Source organism: Opisthocomus hoazin, chromosome 2 (genome assembly GCF_030867145.1).
Source record: "Opisthocomus hoazin isolate bOpiHoa1 chromosome 2, bOpiHoa1.hap1, whole genome shotgun sequence".
Lineage (NCBI taxonomy): Eukaryota > Metazoa > Chordata > Aves > Opisthocomiformes > Opisthocomidae > Opisthocomus > Opisthocomus hoazin.
Genome location: NC_134415.1, coordinates 57,837,162 through 57,855,514, shown reverse-complemented (window position 1 = coordinate 57,855,514; position 18,353 = coordinate 57,837,162). Strand labels below are relative to the sequence as shown.

Below are 18,353 nucleotides of genomic sequence, written 5' to 3'. Positions count from 1 at the left end.
GGATTCTCAAGCCTACTACTTTCACATACACATTTAAAAACACTTCAGCCTTTAACAACAAACACTTAGCTGACTTCAGGTACCTTCTATAACTCTTGGTTTTGCATTATTTCATGACTAAAATATAGTCTGAACTATTGAATTAATATGATGTAAAGATCATACATATTTGATTCCAAGCTTTCAATGAATCTCCAAAGACTTAAGACAAACTAATCCTTTGCTAGCAATTGGGCTAGTACCCATCAGTCTGGTACAGAAAGTAACCTCCAAACACCAACTCACCTTTCCACCAACCCCCTTAAAATTTGAACTAACTCCCCTGAATTTGCAAGTGAGCTAAGGCAAAGAGACTAAAATCACATCAGCCCAAGTGTTGCATATTCCATGAACACATCCATAGAACTGTTCTACCCCAAAATGAAAAAAAACCAACGCACCCCCTGTTGTCCTCATCATGAAGCAGGAACAAAGAAGATCAAGTAACTGAGCTGTACCAGTATCTGGCAATTCACAAAAATAACAATTGCAAGCTTGGCACCAGACGTGCCAAAGTGACACTTTTGCTCAGATCCATATTTTACCACTCATTTGTGTGAAAACCCTTCAGAATACCAAGTTTTCGATTGGGCAGTTTTACAATTGTGATTTTACAAAAAGTGTAATTTTACATCAATCATAGTCAGCAGCAGCACAAAGCTGACTAGAAATGTTTGCAATTTCAGTTTTAAAAGTAAGAAACGTTCATCAAAAAAGAGACTGCCACGGTCACATAAAAATGAGCTTTGCTTTTCTGAAAAGCCTCAGGCAAGAAAGAAAGAAGACAAGAATTCTTATCAGTGTCATTTTCTTTCACTTTGTTTCATTCAAAACAAGCAGCAGTTATACCCTTTAATGGAGCAGATTAAGCATTAGATACTAAATGTTGGAGAATTCTAAGGTATATGGGAAGACGCTTGGCTCCACAGTCTCTGCCTGACAGCATGGAAGGCAAAGAGAGTAAAACCAGTGTAGAAGTCTAGGACTCTGAGCAATTATAAACTCAGCACAGACTTTCAGTTTCACATGCAATGGTATACGCTTTTCTACACATTCTGAAAATTTTATACAACTGAAGGACTTGGAAGGGAAGGAACTTGTCTTACTCTTGCACCCCTGCCCTCATTTCTCTCCTGTTTTCCCCTTTCATTTCCACATCACCCAGAGCCCAACCATTCCAAAGATTTAAAAAAGGAAAAAAATAGAAGCACTCAAAATTCATTTAGGAAATCCTGGATTCTTGTGGGTTTGGGGTTGGTTTTTGGTTGGTTTTTAAAAAGAGTCTCCCCCAAAGTTTTTAACCTTGAATTTGTATACATGCAGGCTATGTTCTGTAGCCTTGAAGGACAGAAGCTTCTGTTTAAAGAACATTCAAATTCTGAGTTCTGGAGCTGGAGCCCAAAGAACACTAAGTATCATGCAGCTCATTGCAAAACCACTAGAGTTGGCATGGCGTTTCTTTCACTACTTGTTCCTGTCATTTCTTCATACACATCATAATAATAAACAAAAAGTATATTCAGAAATCACAGGACAAATATATCCAGAAACCAACACTTCAATTGCCTTACACCTCTCTTTCTCCACCCTAGACCTCTCTTTCTCCACATTAAAAAGCAACCAAACCAAGAAATTTCACTTTCCAACCATAACAGAAATTCCACTTGCTACAATGAACACGACAAAACCAGCTACAGATGTAGTCTGAAACAGATGTGTCACTATAGGCTGAAGCAAAAGGTTAAAAACAGGTATAGGAAGAGCACAGTACAGATTCCCTTGTGGGACACTCGGGAAAACAAAGAACAGAGGAGAAAGGTCCTGAGAAACAACCACTAATGAGAAAAAAAACTCATATAGCAGACACTCAGTTTAAACTGCAGACTTTTGGAGGTGGACAGGCAAGTTAATAATGACTACTAGAACCAGTCTTTGACTACCCTCTATAGTATTGCTTTAACTTATGTGTTATTGATATAAATCCTATCAAATACTGTTTGCAACTACAAGGTCTCCAATATAGAAGTCCATGTGCCTACAGCGACTTGCTGATCCAGTTCTTGGAAACTGCATCTGTTCTTCAAAGATAATTTTACTGGCTCCTCTGCTAAAACTCTTCTCTACTTCAAAACATAAGACACCAGCATGATTTTAAGACTCGAAGCTCAGCCTATCCTCCTCTAATTCCAGGCTTCAACATTCTAAACTTCATTCTCTCAGTCCAAGAAAGACGTGACTGAGCACCAAAAAGAAAATTGCCTCGGCAGCTACCTGCAGAAAGTTGGATGATGGACTTAACATGCAGGGACAATAAAAACAGAAAAAGTCCCTTTTTTTTGTCAAGGAAAGAAAAAAAAAATGTAATCAACACGATTATAACTGAGAAGAGTAAAAGTCTCAGAACATATTACCAGAGAAGACCTCCCCACACACACAGTTGTACAGTCTTATGTCCCTGACTTGCTATTTGCTCAAATACTCAAAAAAGCAAATGTCTGGTCTCCATGCATGACATTAAAGGTAAAAATAAACAACACACATGGAATAGTGAAATAATGTTACCAAGACATTTAAGTAATTATATTGTAAATACCTGAAAGCCATAATCACAGTCCCTTAAAAGAGCAAAGATACTTAGAACATCACTATCCCTAACTGCTTAAGGAAGAAGGAAGAAATTAGAAGAACCTCTCCCTTACGAACATCTGTAATCACCAAGCTTCTATAAAAGAAAAAAATACTGGTGACAAAACCTACAGATTCCTTTCCCTCATTTAAAGTGAAGAAAGAACCTTGACTCAGAACTGTCGTAAGATTTGAATGTAACCAAAGAGATTAAATTAATCATTTAAGCCTAATCAAAAACTAGTTTGTTTAGAATATCCAGGCACAAAACTGGGCTCTCCAGCTTTTCAAAGAAAGGAGTCTCCATCTTCCCCCCTACACCTTTCACATACAAAACATTTCTTTCTGCTCAAGAAAAGCTTCGACGAAAATGATTTGTTACAGACAATACCACTTCAAACACACTCATACTTCTTCAATCCAGAAAATAAACACTGTCAGTATATTAAAATGTTTCACACATCAATTAAAGTATACCACACAAAATTATCACACATCACAGTCTAAATCTTTATCAAACTGAGAAGCAGAAGTCAGAGAAAATTCTTTCTTTTTGCAATGTAAAGGGTTTTTTGAGGTAGAAAATTACTGGCTAAAGCAATCAGCCATAAGTTTATCTTATTTCGACGAAGTAAATGCAGATTTGTTCTAATGGAAGATAACATTTTTGGTTATATTCATGATTTTGGGAAAATATCCATGTGAGAGTTTATTCAAAGAGGTCATCTTTTGAGAAAAGAAGACTTCAAGACATAGTGTAATAACCAAACATACGGTTAAAAGATATGTCTGAAGATCAAACAGAACACATCTTCAGTTTTGTGCACTGCTGTACTTCATTTTACCCATTCTTTCCGGAGAAAATGACTAGAATTACTAAAGAAAAAAAGACTGAACTTTCCTTGCTAGGCTTATAATCAAAATTAAACTCTCCCTTTTTCATTTCGCCACACTTAAAAGTTTTTCCAATTACAACTGGAACTGGCATAGTCAGGTAAGCCTCAAGGCACTATCAAACCCAGCCCCCTCACTCTCCTCAGGCATGATCAGTGATACCTTGCCATGCAGCCTCCAAAACAGCGAAGCCTCTTATGGGTAACTGCCATTTCACAGGAATTGGATCAGCTGAGAGCAAAGAAGAAAATCCACCCACCCCTGAAAGTGCACTGGTCATTTTCAAAACACTTCCACCTATTGTAATAAATATGACAGTATGACCTATCGCTACCTATTAGTAAAAAGAAAATGTGTGATCTCTATCAGGCACTTCAGTATTGAGAAGAAAGTCCCATGTCCTATTCCCCACAGAAATAGATGCAAGCAGAATGAAGAGTCTGAAGCAACTGGACCAGCAGGCATGTAGTCGGATAACCAAGCTAAGTACCACGAGCTCCAACTTCTCTCCTGTTCCCTAATCAAACCACACAACTACCGGGCAACTTCTACTGCCTTCTCATTTGCCCTCGGTGACTCACCTTGAGAACCATCTCAGTTTATTTCATGAGCTTTGAGATTTAATTTCCCAGCGACCCTCATGATCTTCTCTTCTGGCCAAGGAGCACAAAGGATTGTGTCGCACACACACTTTTACTTCTGGCCTGGTTGAATATTTTCTTCTCCACTCCTCCCCTCTTTATAAAACTCGAACAATTTCTTTAATTAATATGAGAAGTGTCATTGGTAAATCCCTACTGAAAGCCAGACTCTGGAAAAAAACAAATTGATTTTTCATCTTAGTTAGGAACTTGTCTACTAATGTATCATTTACTGAGAATGTTTCAATGACAGTAAAGCTGGGTATTTAGCCACTCCTTAAAACGCAGTTCCAAAACAATTCAATACTGCCACTGTCATTCCTCCTGCTCCTAGGCATGCATTCCCCCCTCTCCCTCCTGTAAGCCAATGCTGGCACTCATCTGACCCTGCAGCAAGTCAGTTCATGGAGCAAAACCAGGAGGAGAGAAAAAAACCAAAAAACCACAGTAGTGTTAATTTTCTGCTAGTTTAGCTTTGAATCAGATGAATGCCAGTGTGAACACAGGGAAAGGAGCAGAGCCAACTTACACTGATTTACAAATCACACCCTTAATTTCTCCCGAGGGCAGTCTTGAGGCAGGGGGGGAATAAGGTTGTACTCAACACTAAAAGAGACTTTTCTGATTTTACACTACCTTAGCACTTAAATAAACATTTAGGAAGTTAAACATCTAGCCCAACCATAGAAGCCTGTCTCAGGCAGCTGTTACAAACAACCAACAATGTGGACCTGTAGGGTAAGACGAAGGAAGAGACACAGAAGTTCTACAAAAGCAACACAAAAAGGGTTAACAACAGCAAATCACCTCCTTGAGCTGTTAGCAGCTAGTGGGAAACAACTGTGTTAAAAGACAGCACCTGAAGTGACACCAGGTGGAGAAGTTTCAGAAAGATAGACAGGACACCACCAAGAGGGAAGCTACCACCAAGACGGCGGGAAGCAAGACCTTCAGCTATTTCACACAGTACCATACATAAAAGAATGGGTACAGAAGTTCCCTTTTCTGTCTATTCTCTTCTCTAGAAGGGGAATTGAGGCCCTTGGATATGTAAGGTGCCCATATTAGGAAGAGGCCTACAGGTGGGCTGCTTTATGCTAACAGAGCTTGACTTTGTATATAAGCACAGTTATCTTCACCTGTGAAACTACACTGGTAGAAGGTCCTAGGGTAACAGAGGACTCCTCTGACAGAATAGCTGTGAGGGAAAAGGGGGAAAGAAAGGGAGAAGCATGGTCATGGAAACTAGGAGTTGTTTTCTCTTTCTTCCCTGTTAGTTCCCAAACTAACATATGTAAGGACAAAACCAAGATCACCACTGCAACATTTAGGAGGAAGCCTCTAGTTTCCAGTTATTTTCTGCCAACCTCACAGTAGTAGGGAAAAATAAACAGAAGTCTATTAACCTGGGGAAAAAAACCCATCATCAAGATGAGGTAACAGATATACTGACAGGCAAGAGTCAAACAGAAATACCGATGGTGGTGCCAATACAACTTACTTTTCCTGTTGCTCTTCTTCAAGGACCATATATTATACACAAGGAAGGAAAAGTAACAGACAGATATCTAAACATCTGTTCCTCTAGCTCCCAATTATTTTGCCATACTTTTCTTCTAGAATAAAATACAGATTTCCTAGCTAGGAACCGATACTATATAACTTTAAAATATGCTTTTTTTCCCCCTGAATTTCCCATGTTTCACTATGAACATTCTTCAAAGAAAAGAATGCTACTTGTTCTCCAACCTTTTGTAAAGCAAAGAAAGATGTGATCGCTGCACTTCCTGTTCTGTAAGTGACTAACGCCACCGACCCTTTTTTCTGCATTTTACTCCACAGAGGATTCAAGGAGAGAAGATTAACAACTGAAGGGGAGAGGAAAGCTGGGAAGAGCAGAATTGCCTCCAGTATTCAAGTCTTCTCAATATGTATTGTTTCCTGCTGTTGTAACTTCTAAAAGACGGCCATTAATCCTTTTACAAATTAACCTATCTTCTACCTTTTCTACCATAAACAATGCCTCCTTACAAAGCTCCCAACACCAGATACAGACTAATAACACAACTAGATACTGAAAGGAAAAAATTAAAAATAACCTGCTCTGAAAAAGGCAGATTAGGAAAGCAATAGAGGGAAGCTGAGCAAGAACAGAAAAGATGCCTCATAGCGCAAGGCAAGTAAAGAGCTTTTAACCTTGTAAGGTCCTCCACTTTGTCCCACTCCCTTTATGAAACACTTAATCTTCCCCTCAGATTTTGACCTCCTGTGTTTTCTGGATATTGTATCAACTTAAAGCCCTTAACTAAGAAATTAGCTGTGTTTTATCTTTCTTTTTACAACTGGAGTTAAACACTGAAAATATAAAAAGTATATACAAGTAAGAAGAATCATTAAGCCTCAGTGTTTATCTTCTAACCACAGATACAGCTGGATATCAGGTATTTTCAGGAAACTAAAGAGAGAGAGCTGAGATCCCATTTTATAAAACGAACTATTAGACAATTCCATGGAGGAAAACTAACTGCTAGTCTGGAAAGCTCTTCACTACTTAGACATACTAATACATTTCTTGCATTTGTTGCAAAGATAAGAGGCCTGTTAATAGAAGTAGACCAACTTTTGAAAGATAAGACGAACAACATCATGCAGATAAAACGGCAAAGGATTAGTAACTATTTTACTTAGGCTCATATTTCAGAAGGATTCAATTTTTCACCCATTTGCATTTTTTAATGCTTGTCCTGCAAAAATACTAAGCCATGGGTTACAGGCGGGCATAATTTAAAAATGCAGACATGGACTTTTCAAAGGAGCTGGCAAGAACAAAGGTATGAAAAAACTCTTGTGCTTTAACTTTGTGATAAAAGCACCATTTTTTCCCTATAACCGAACAGCAAAGTAAGTATTATTCCTTTCAACTACATATAGTTTTAGTCTCACAACAGGTTCAGAAAGGATGACAAAGCAGTGACAAATTCTTAAATTCAGAAGGCAAACAAAGCTGTGCTGCTAGGCTTGTCCTAAATCAATTTAAAATCCTAGTCAATACATATACACCAGAAAACAAAGCTACAAGAGCCAGAGAAGCTGTACTGCAATAGTAAAATGGGAAATGAGAATGTGCTTTTGAAATCAGTGAATTTTGACAGCCCAGGCAGTCACTGTAGGCATTCTGCAACATTCATTGACATGACAGGATAAGGTGATGACTTGCCCTTATCACAAACACGCAGCAGCTTGAAGTCACACAGACAAAGCTGAAATACTGTTTTACTCTAAGCCCCCTCAAAACTTCAAGCAAGACGACAACTGTTTTTTAATTAACAAGATCTCATGCCAGTATAAGTCTGGATATTTTTCTATCTACAGTATTTTTTTCAGTATGAACTATATTATGTTGAGCCAAGTTGCAGGTCTCAAGATCTCATTTGCACTTGCAAGAATTTCCCCACTCATTGATGGGGAGTGGAAAAAACATTCCGAAGAGTTGCCATTGGCTCTACACTGAAGAAACACAAGCTACAGTTTGGCCTGTTCTTTTGGACAGTTTCAACAGGAAGAAAGCCCGTAGCTCCATCAACTCTGCTAACACCATTAGGTGGTACTTCAGCTTTAAGATACGCGCTGTCGCAGGGAATTTACTTGAAACTAAAATCTACAAGAAAATATTAAGTAAAACCAATATAATAAACACCACCAAGAAACAAGAAAGAAGTAACATCAAATTTCAGCACCTAGATAAGGCTTAAACACTTGTATTTTGTACAGCATTTTGGATAGATGGACATTTACATTAAACTTTAGCTTGAAAAAGTTGTTAGTATCTGCCAGCCTAGAATCTGAACATGCAGGACAGACTGGTAACTACTGTTATGCTCCACAGTTCATCCAAAATCTGCAATTTAAAGAAAGAGACCACCTACACACTAGCTTTAATTTATTCATCTTTAAATGAAGCTCTATATTCATTAATACGGCTGAATAGCAGATTATAATTTAATACATTCACCAGTTTCCTCTCATAACCATTAAAGGCTACAAAAGGCTTTAACTCTACGCCAGCTCCAATAATACTCACCTGTAGTACACAAGTGAAACGGGAATATCTTTACAAAACACATATTTTGCTATTCCATTTTAACCACATCCTTCCTCAAGTGTCAACAAGTGCTGCACCTCTTTTCTGAATGATTCTCTCCATCTTTCTCTCTTTCCATAGTTTACATACCTCATTGCAGTTATGCTTCTTTATTAGCAACACTTTTACCAGTATCAACGAGACTTCGATTTCCTACTCTATTGCAAAACTGGACTACAACATTCCTATTGACAGAGAAAACTGCTATGATTCCTACAGGCACCATCACTTCAAGCTCACTAATTAAAACATGTCTGTTGAAAGCATTTAAGATTCCTTGATCATCTCCAGGTAACATGAGGAAGATTACCGTTACCATCTTTCACCCAGGCAGGCCACTGGTGAAGATTTCACACAGTGGCAGAATCCCCATACGCGAGCTCTGTGAAGTCGGTTCAGCTAGTTCCTATCCTACTTTCTGAAGGGCTGGCTTTTCATTCGCATCATTTTGTTGATTCAGTTGGTGCCCCTGTAAACAGCTGCAGTGCCACAGTGGGCAGAGATGAATTCTTGAACCAGTCTTCCTGCTTGTCCATCATAGCACAGCTCTTAGGTCTACAGTTTCATGAGAGGCTTTCTTCATCAACAATACCAACTTAATAAGCTCTTATCTCTTCTTCTGCTTCTTCACCATACCTCAGTTTTGCAGAAAAACGTAGTTGTGGGTTCATATTATAAACCACATCAGTGAACTAAAGGTAAGGGATGGCAAATTCACGCACTGTCACAGCCGTTGTGCAAAACATCCCCCTCAGTGTGAAGGTATAGAAAACTACTCAACTGATCTAACAACTCCTCATCATCAAAGCATTAGTCTCACTCCATGAGGTCACCTAAGACAATTATATAGCAATCAGCTTTTTCTGGTTAGTTTTCTAACCCCTGGTACAGAGACTGACCTGGCTCACAGACAGATGAGACAAGTACCAGCGACCAGCTGCTTGTGTCAGTGAAAGAAATGTTCCCTGTTGAGTCATATCAAACCATTAGACTGGCCCGTGATGCTCACAAATGCTTGCATTCTTAAATTTTTTGCTTTAAACCTGCTATCTCAAAGCCATTTTGTTGTATTACTCCAAGAGTATTTCATTTACATAGAAATACTGACAGAACAGTTAAGGCATTCCTTTCCTGCATATTTTGTATTAATAAACCAAAACTACTCACCCAAGTCAAGGTTGAAGCTCTTCCAGAAAAATAATCCCATTTTGCATGCGTAACTGCGGCTATGCTAGCAAACTCTGCATACATACAGCAACTTTATGGAAGAAGGACACTCTTTCATGCATCCAAAATGACGCAGCCATGTTGGTACCATTCGCAGCTATGACAACACCTACATTACCACAAGAGTGAAGATAACAGATTATCATACCAATTTTTTTTCCTCCGCAATATGTGTACGAACGCACTACCAGGAGAACTGGTATTTTCCTTTCAGTCTGGAAACCACAGGGGTTTTCAACCCCATGCAGGGGAAAAAAATGAAACAAATAATGGGTATTTTCTCTGAACTTTACTGCTTAACACATCACCTGCTAGAAACGAGAGGCTGTAGAGCCCAGAAATTTCCACAATCTGAATGACAGTTCTCACCTACTGCTTAAAATTTATTTTATTCTCCTTCACCAGACCCTGCGGAAGAGGAATCCAAAAAGCATTGCACTTTAGGCCTGGGAAAAGAAGATCAAAACGTGCTTCTTGTAGAGGAGCAGGAACTAATTCTTTAGCAACCCCTTTTACACATACATTCATGCCAAGTCCTAACTCAAGATACACAACAAATTAAGTTATATTGCTTAAAAATTTGCTAGTGGTCAAATTTCTCCTTGTATTCAATACATTTTCCAAAAAAATATTCTCATTCTGACCGAAGTCCTGAGCATAAATATCATAGATGTGATCCACTGTCATAACCTTCAACAGAATTCCCAGCTTTGATACACCTACCTCTACCCTAAGCAGCTAGCAATGAATACAAGCTGGTGAGGGTATAAAGTACTTTCATAATTCTTGGACGAATTGTTCAGCCAATTCTTAAAAGTCATCTTAAAACAGCTAAACGAATTACAGCTAAAGACAGCTTTAATTATTTTTTTAAGATTGGCACAGTTTAAAATGACTGAAGAACTAACAGGTATAATAGATGACAGACAATACAAATACTTTGCTAAATGTCCTAGTCTAATACAATATATGCACCTTGGTAAACAAACTTTATTATTCATGGGACTGCAAACTCTTCTGGGATTGACTTATTTAATAAATACTTACACAGTGCCTTGCACAAAAGGACCTAATCCAAGTCAAGCTCTCTAGCCAATACCAAAACATCAATTAAATATAATAATCTGGTATTGGCAATTATTCCAGCAAGACAGTGTAAAATACAGTTTGAGACAAACACACACACAAAATTTTATCTCCATTTACCAAAGACAAGACCAATATTTTAAAAAAGGGGGCACCAAAATTTTTAACTGAAGCAGCTTCATATGGCCATGAGAAACATACTGCTTTGTATTTATCAACCCAAAATGCCTTTTTAAGCACACTTTTGCTGAGCCCCTAGAGATTCCCTGTTCCCAGGTTTAAGCCTGTTAGATTAAAGAAGGCTCTCTAAGAAAGATAACCTAACATTCCTTTCAAAAAAACAAATGTTTGTCCAACTAATGGAAAGTAGCAGTTTGAACCAGTTGAATGAACTCAAAAAAATCGAAGTACAGAACTCGTGACACTTTCTCTCATTCTCTCAGGAAAGCCTAAATGGAGCAGGGGTAAACTTAGCAACTGATACTCTGAAGAAGAAACAGAATGAGAAAGAAATGACAAGTGCTCAAAGGGTCTCTTAAGAAGGAAGAAAAGTTTCCAAGAAGATCAGAACAAAAAAGAATGTCAAAGAGAACTACAAACAAGAGGGCACCAACACCTCAATCATAAGATACAGTTCATATATTGTCTAGGCAAGGCAAAGGGAGAGTGAAAAAAGGAAAAAAATTAACAAGTCTCCTCTTTTCTAGCTCACCTACAAATATGATAGTATGTCAGTAACAAGGTGGTTGGAGGAGATAAATTCTGTGTGGGACAGATTTTTAAATAGTGAAAATAAACTGAAAAAAAAATGAGTGCTGTAAAATGACAGGAGAGTACTGTAAAAACAGATATGTAGCATGGCGTGGACCCAGGAGGTGGAGACTTTTCTTAAGGGTTTAAATACAGCATGAATTGACAAAGGATACAATTACATGCCATTGTACTTCATTTTTTTGAAGTATTTTTTTTTTCCTGCGTAGGTGAAACAGTTCATAACGTTTTCCACCTGGGGAAATCAGGCTTAGGACATACACGGGAAAAGACCTTTCTGCATTTCTAACCTTCAGTATAAAGTAGCAATCAATTTCCGCCCCCCCCAACAGCTTCAGGGAAACAGATGATGTATCTGGATGTACACACTAGTCATAGCTTCTGAGGCATCGGATCAGTAACAAGTACTAATGGCTCATGGGGTAGTTGGATACCGAAACTTACTGTGTTTTTTTTTTTCCAGTTAGTTTGCCCTACTGAAAAAAAGTATGACATTCTGAGAACATATCAATAAACCGAAGGATCAACAAATGAGATTTTTTACAAACATACAATGCAATTTCCTTTGAAAAATGCATTCTAAAGCCCTAGCTTTGACAGCCTCTTAAGAATTTTCCAAAGAATTACTCCCTAAACTATTTATGCTTGATCTGTCTAAAAGTCACCTGTGGAAATACCCAGTAACAGCAAAGCACCTTCTTGAACAATAAAGATATGCTGCAGCAAATAAAACTAAGTCTGCTGTTAAACTAGTATTTCATATGTCTGCCAGTGATTTCTTATCCACTTCTATTACAATTATCTACAAAATAGAGGTATACCAGACAAATACTTATTTCAATATTCAATGAACTCCATAAAATCTTTTGTCTGTAACAAATATGTACTAAAAGCAAATAATTTCAGGCTTATTAAAACAATTTGATGGTAACATGGCTGCTCTTCACAGATAAATCTATTAGACCTGGGAGTATATTAAATACACCACTGCACATGACAGCCCACAGAGGCGTGACTGAATTATACCATTAGCATGAGGCAAACATCTAAGTCATATTATCTAAAGAAACTGTAACTACATACAATGTAACATTAAAATACTGTTTTTGATAACATACATTTGAGAATAACATGTATTTCTTACGCAGCTTAAGTAACTCCTCCTTTACTCAGGCACATTCTTGCCCCGTGCAGCTACACGCACTGTGCCAGTCTAGGTATTAGGGCAGTTGTGTCAAATCAGACCCATGCAAACACGCAGGCAAGCACAGCAGAAGAGACTCCAAAAGCGTGGTAACAGCAATGTCACCAAACATCTAACAGCCACCTGTTTCTATCCCTGTAGTCAAAAGGGTGCCACTGTTACAACACAATCTCAGCAGCCCAGCAGTCTGCTCAGCTACCTTTCCCCCCCCCCCGGGTCTTCATCTTCTTAAGAACATATTGTAACACAATTTCTGTTTAGTGAACCAAAACTGGCAGCTGGCTACTAACCTTCTTCTTAAAGGCACTGTCCCATAAATAGCAGAACTAACAAAGCCCCATTTCCCATACATTTGCATTCTGTCTCAGCCATGCGCCCATGCTCCAACGTAATCACACTCCACCTCTATCCTATTACCTTACCCCTCTCTTCCAAGCATGAGCCACAATATACTTAACCTCTCATGTCCTCTAACTACTGACTGAAGAAGAGAGTACTGCACTTCGTATCTAGTTCTTACCCCACAGACAACTGTTTGCTGGACAACTGGCAGGCTAAATACAGGTAACTGCTAAATTAATGCAAAACTTTCCCCTAAAGAGATGAATGAAGCCATCAATTTCAACAAAGCTTGTTACACATTATTAAAATGTAAAGTCTTTGAGACCTTGCCCCTTGGCCAATTTCTTTGCTGAAATTAGCCGATGAGCTCAAAATTTATTGAGATACAGGATTAAAGAAAACATAATTGCTCAAGATTTGTGTCTTCAGAAAGGCAAGTTAAAGATAGTATACGCACTACACAAATACATAAACTCTTTCTGAAAAAAATCACACAAAATAGGTGCATCTCAACATCTTATCCATGTGAGAACAGCTGATTCTGAACTCCCAAACTGCAAAAATGTCTTTTCCAGCATGTCTAAGATCTCTTAAACAAATTGCATTTACACATTCTATTTGTCCTTTTAGTAATTATTTGCATCCTGACCATTTTCAAGCTCATTTTAAAAGAGGTGTAAAAGTCTTAAAGACAGAAAAGACTTCTACAAGTGAAAACTGGTGGCTTTGTAGAAAAAAAAACAAAACACACCACCTTGAATTCATGCCTACAAATGAGGGGAAAAGCAGGTGGAACTCTGCCTTCTCCACTGGCAGCCCCAGCAAACCAACCAGTCAGCATGCACATAGCACCAGATTTGACCAATTCTGGAACAAGTTTTAGATACTTAGTATTTGAGTGTTTCTCTAACTTAAGAAAATCAAAGTAGTGAGCATATATAGTGCCTTGGTCCGGGTTTTTGTACATTCTAGCAAGCCTAACAATATCTTGACTAATACATGCATAGCTTTGACTGGTTTATTTTCAATTTTTTTTCCAAACTCATATACGCAACCTACAGAAATGCATGGGGTTTTTTCCTACCACTGTGTATTCCTAAGTTAATGCTTTTCTAAACACTAAAAGGGAGCACAAGTTTTATATCCACTCTGATTTTTAAATAATGGAAAAATTAAATTCTGCTCATAGTACAACCAGGATCTGAATGAGTTTTAAACTTGTCATCATTAAAGACAGTGAAATCTGATCTTCACCTGTGCTCAGAATAGTAAAGAACTATACATTTTCAATTTTTGTAGAAATATGGATTACACATAGCATTTTTCTAAGACTATAATGCGTATTTTAAACAAAAGAATCTTTTTTTGTACAATTCTGTGGCCATATACTAACTTTAAATTTATTTAGCACACTACCAGAATTATGCTTAAATTCTTGCCACCAAAAAAAACCAAACCCTAACACATCCTAAAAATATTAACTATTTAACTACACCTTAACTGCACCTATGGCAATAAGAACATCCTGAGTGATGCCATTCATTCAACAGATGTTCCAAGAATATCAGGATACCATATATAAACAATAGTCTTTCAACTTTAACTACGTCAAGCTATTTCACTTGGTTTCACTAGAACCCGATTACTACCAATTAAGGAACACCAAAACCCAAAGGCAGCATAACACAAAGCTAGAAAGACCTCAGTAAACATATGTATACTGTTTGGAACACTTTCTTGCACGAGAGCTGAACTTGCTGATTAGTTCGACAAAAATAAGTTCCTAATTTTACTATAATTAGGATAAAGGTCTACAAAAACTTTTGTCAGGGAAAGCATTAATACTATGTCAGTGATTTTTTGCTAAGCATTCTCAAGAGATGGTGAAACTGAAACAACTATTATACTGAAACCTCTGACTACAATTAAGAGTTTATAAAAAATATTACCCAATTGTGAATCAGACAGGTTTCTTGCTCTCACAGTTGCATTTAAATACGTGGAATCCAATCCAGATCAGTTTGCTAAGGAGGGTCCAAGATGTTTTAGAACATCAGAAGCACTTCTCCTGTTTGAAATAGAAAATGTATACTTTTCCAGTTGAGATAACCTACTATGCAATTAGAGAGAAAAAAAACCCAACTTGAATCATTGCATACATTAGTGGGAAAAAAGTTAACTTTCATTTCAATCATTTAAATATTTGAGTTTTGAGTATAGCTTTAAAAAAAAATCCAGTTCTGAATCACTGGAATTTTTGTTCTATTTCCTGTAAAAGCACCAACAGCAACATTGTTCAGCATTCCGCTTGCAGCGGTTCAGAAAAGATCAGCCTGATCCCTCAGTCCTAAATTTACAGTCATTTCATAAACTTGAGGTCACATCTGACCAACTTATTTCTTCCAGTGTTTCCAACCATGGAGATCATGATAAGGAGGCAGCACTTGCAACAGGATGAAGAGCAATCCAGTTTTATGTTTCAAAGTACACTCTCACAAAGAAACAGTTTGCCAAAAGCTCTTTAAGTTCCCTAGCAAAAAGAAAAAAAAAAAAAGTTTGCTGAGAATAATCTATTCAACAGATGACAGGTTTAATTCTACAAGGCTTGAAAAACATACCAGTTATCTATAAAGCCAAAGGCCACTACCAACAACAGAGTAACCTCAGCTTTCAAAGCAATGCCACGGTGAGAAAAACCACTATCTTCTTCCATTCTGTCACTGCTGGAAAAGAGAAGTCTCTACCAGGACACTGTCATAGGAAGAATGCCCATTTTCAACAACTCTATTTTTATATCAGCAAATTTAAAGGGAGAGAGAAGAGCCCTTCAACTTCTCTTGATGTTGAGAAGTGGTTTACATTTCACAAACTCTTTGAAAACTGATTTAAGCAAGGGTAGCACAGCAAGAAAATGGCACTGCCCCCACATGTAACGACAGGGATGATGCTATATAAAACACATCTTGGAAACAAAACTGGAGTGACCCAAACTGAGTATCTGCTCCAACAGCCTTCCTCCCCTCTTCCCCTTTGCAGGCTCTGCTGTGAAGCAACATGAGAAAAACCACCCGTCTTCTCAGGTTTTAGAAGAAATCAAGTGCAAGCCAAGGTACTACCTACAGAAGAGCATCCGTAAGTTTAACACATGGATAACAGCCACAAGTGACTGAAACTTTCATTTAAATTGAAGTGGAGAACTTACTGAAGCTGATGACTTGTGTCTCCTAATTTGTCAGAGGAACTTCCTTCTTGCCAAAAGCAGATAACAGAATTCTGAGGTTTGACAAAACCCAATTACAATAATGCAGATAAAGAACATATAAATGAAAAATACATATGAAATGCAAATGCTTGGTTATCTGGCAAGTCATTAACTAAGCTGAAAATTATTCCCAATTTCAGCAAATCATGGCAAATCATGAATACAGAGCTACTGCTACAGTGTCACTCGCCCTCCTTACTGCAGTGCACGTGCAGTACCATTTTGGTGGCTAAAGTTAAGATACAAACCAATTTGAACAGCCCAAGAGAATGACTCTCTATTTAACATATGTCTTTTAAACCTCTACTTAAGTCAGAGTACTGAAAAATATACACACCACCGTTTTCAGCATTCTACAGTTCAAGTTCAGACACAGCTTTATTCAGATTACATCAAATACCCTAAACTTACAATGACCAGAAAATCCACACCTGAAACCCACTCCTTGCTAACACGTATTTCTTCGGAATTCCTTTTTTAAGTACACACTTACTGTCATTAACACAGAAACACCTACAGGTCTTGGGCACAAAACAGGCCCTGCTGAGCTACCAGGCGCAGCACCAAGAACACAAGGTCCCTGCCCCGAAGGCCTGGCTACACCTGACAAGAGGGAGCATCCAGACTTTTCGCGCAAGCCTTTCAATGAATGAGACAGAGTGCCACACACCCCCGCACAGCGTTCCCAGGTCTCCCGGGGGGACAAAACACAAAAAGAGAAGCAGAACAAACAAAAAAAAAGAGGAAACCCTACGCATCTCCTCTCCTCGAAACCTCTCTTCTCGAGGCCACTTCAAGAATCCCTACTCGACAATTAAACCGGCTCGAATAATGGAAACTAACGGCCCAAACGCACCGCCGCCCCCGCAGACACCCGGCACTAGCAGCTCGCACCTCCGACGCCCCGCTGCCGGCCCTCAAATGGCGGAGTGTCCCACACCTGTCACCTGCTGGGCGCCGGGCCAGCCAGCCCCCTCCTCCCCGCCCGCCCCGCAGGCTCGGCCCGCCGCCCGCCCCTCCCCGGGCGGCCGCAGCCCCCCGCCGCGGGGCAGGCCGGGGCCAGGGCCGGGGCCGGCGCCACGCACGCCGCCCCGCGCCCCCCGAGGCGCGGGCCCGCCGGATCCCTCCCCGCGCGGAGGAAAGCCTCGGCCACTGGCGAAGGAGAAGAAGTTTCCACCTCTCGCCGGGCGCCCCGCTGAGCGGCGGCTTTCCCGTCCCTGCCCCGCCGGGGCGGGCGAGCGCGGTGCCGGGGGCTGCTCCCGCCCCGCGCAAGGGCCTCCCCCGCCCGCGCCCTGGCAGAGCCCGGGGAGAGGAGAGGGGCTCCGGCAGCGCCCCGGGCCCCCCGCCCCCCTCGGGCCCCCCGCCCCCCTCGGGCTCGCGGGCCTGCCCCCCGCGCCTCTCCCCGCAGCCCCCCGGGGATGGGACCGGCCCCGCCAGGAAGCCAGCCCGGGGAGCTGCCACCAGGCCCGCCTCGGCGGGGTCAGCCTTACCCTGCTGCTGCTGCTGCTTCTGCTTCTCCTCCTCCTCCTCCTCCTCCGCCGCCTCCTCCTCCTCCGCCTCCTCCGCCTCCCCCACCACGGCAGCAGCCGCCGCCACTACCGCCGCCACCAGCGCCGCCGCCGCCGCCGCCCGGCAGGGGGGACCCCGCCGACCCGACCCGCTCCGCAGCCTCCCGCCGCCGCCGTTCCGCTCCGGGGGGGGGAGGAAGAGGAGGAGGGAGGGAAGGGGGGGTCCGTGCTGCCGCCGCGGGCGGGAGAAGCGGGGAGGCCGGGGGGGGAGGGTGGGTGGGTGCCTGCGGCGCCGCTCCCGTCCTCAGCTGGAACCGCTCCGGCTGCGCGTCGCTCCCGGCCGCCGCCGCCCCCCCTCCTCCTTCTCCTCCTCCTCCTCCCCCCGCTCGCTGCACTCCAAATCAAAATAGTGTCACAATATGGCGGCGGCGGCGTCCCAGCATCGCGAGACCGGGCCCCGAGCGCTAACGGGACGCGGCGCCTGCCAATGGCCGCCAGGGTAGGGGGGGCCGCGGGGGGCGGGGCCTCTGCCGCCACCGCCCACAGGGAGGGGCGTGGGGGGGTGGGGGGCTGCGCCGCGCGCGGTGGGTAACGGCCGCCGCCTGGGCGACAG

The 18,353-nt window shown here is 41.0% G+C and overlaps 1 protein-coding gene across 3 annotated transcripts in view; it reads right to left on the bottom strand.

The window, feature by feature from the left end:
• The window catches only part of TAB2 (TGF-beta activated kinase 1 (MAP3K7) binding protein 2), a 64,792-nt gene extending 47,037 nt beyond the window's left edge, over nt 1–17,755 (bottom strand). Inside the window, exons 1-2 of one of the 3 annotated variants that reach the window (XM_075413761.1) lie at nt 16,173–17,080; nt 14,920–15,038 (exon numbers count right to left, since the gene is read on the bottom strand). The gene's annotated coding sequence lies outside the window, so the exon portion shown is untranslated. Of the gene's footprint in view, nt 1–14,919; nt 15,039–16,172; nt 17,081–17,722 lie in introns of those variants that run through there. The other 2 variants (XM_075413762.1, XM_075413763.1) reach the window with 2 other exon arrangements.
• Between the last annotated feature and the right edge of the window lie 598 nt (nt 17,756–18,353).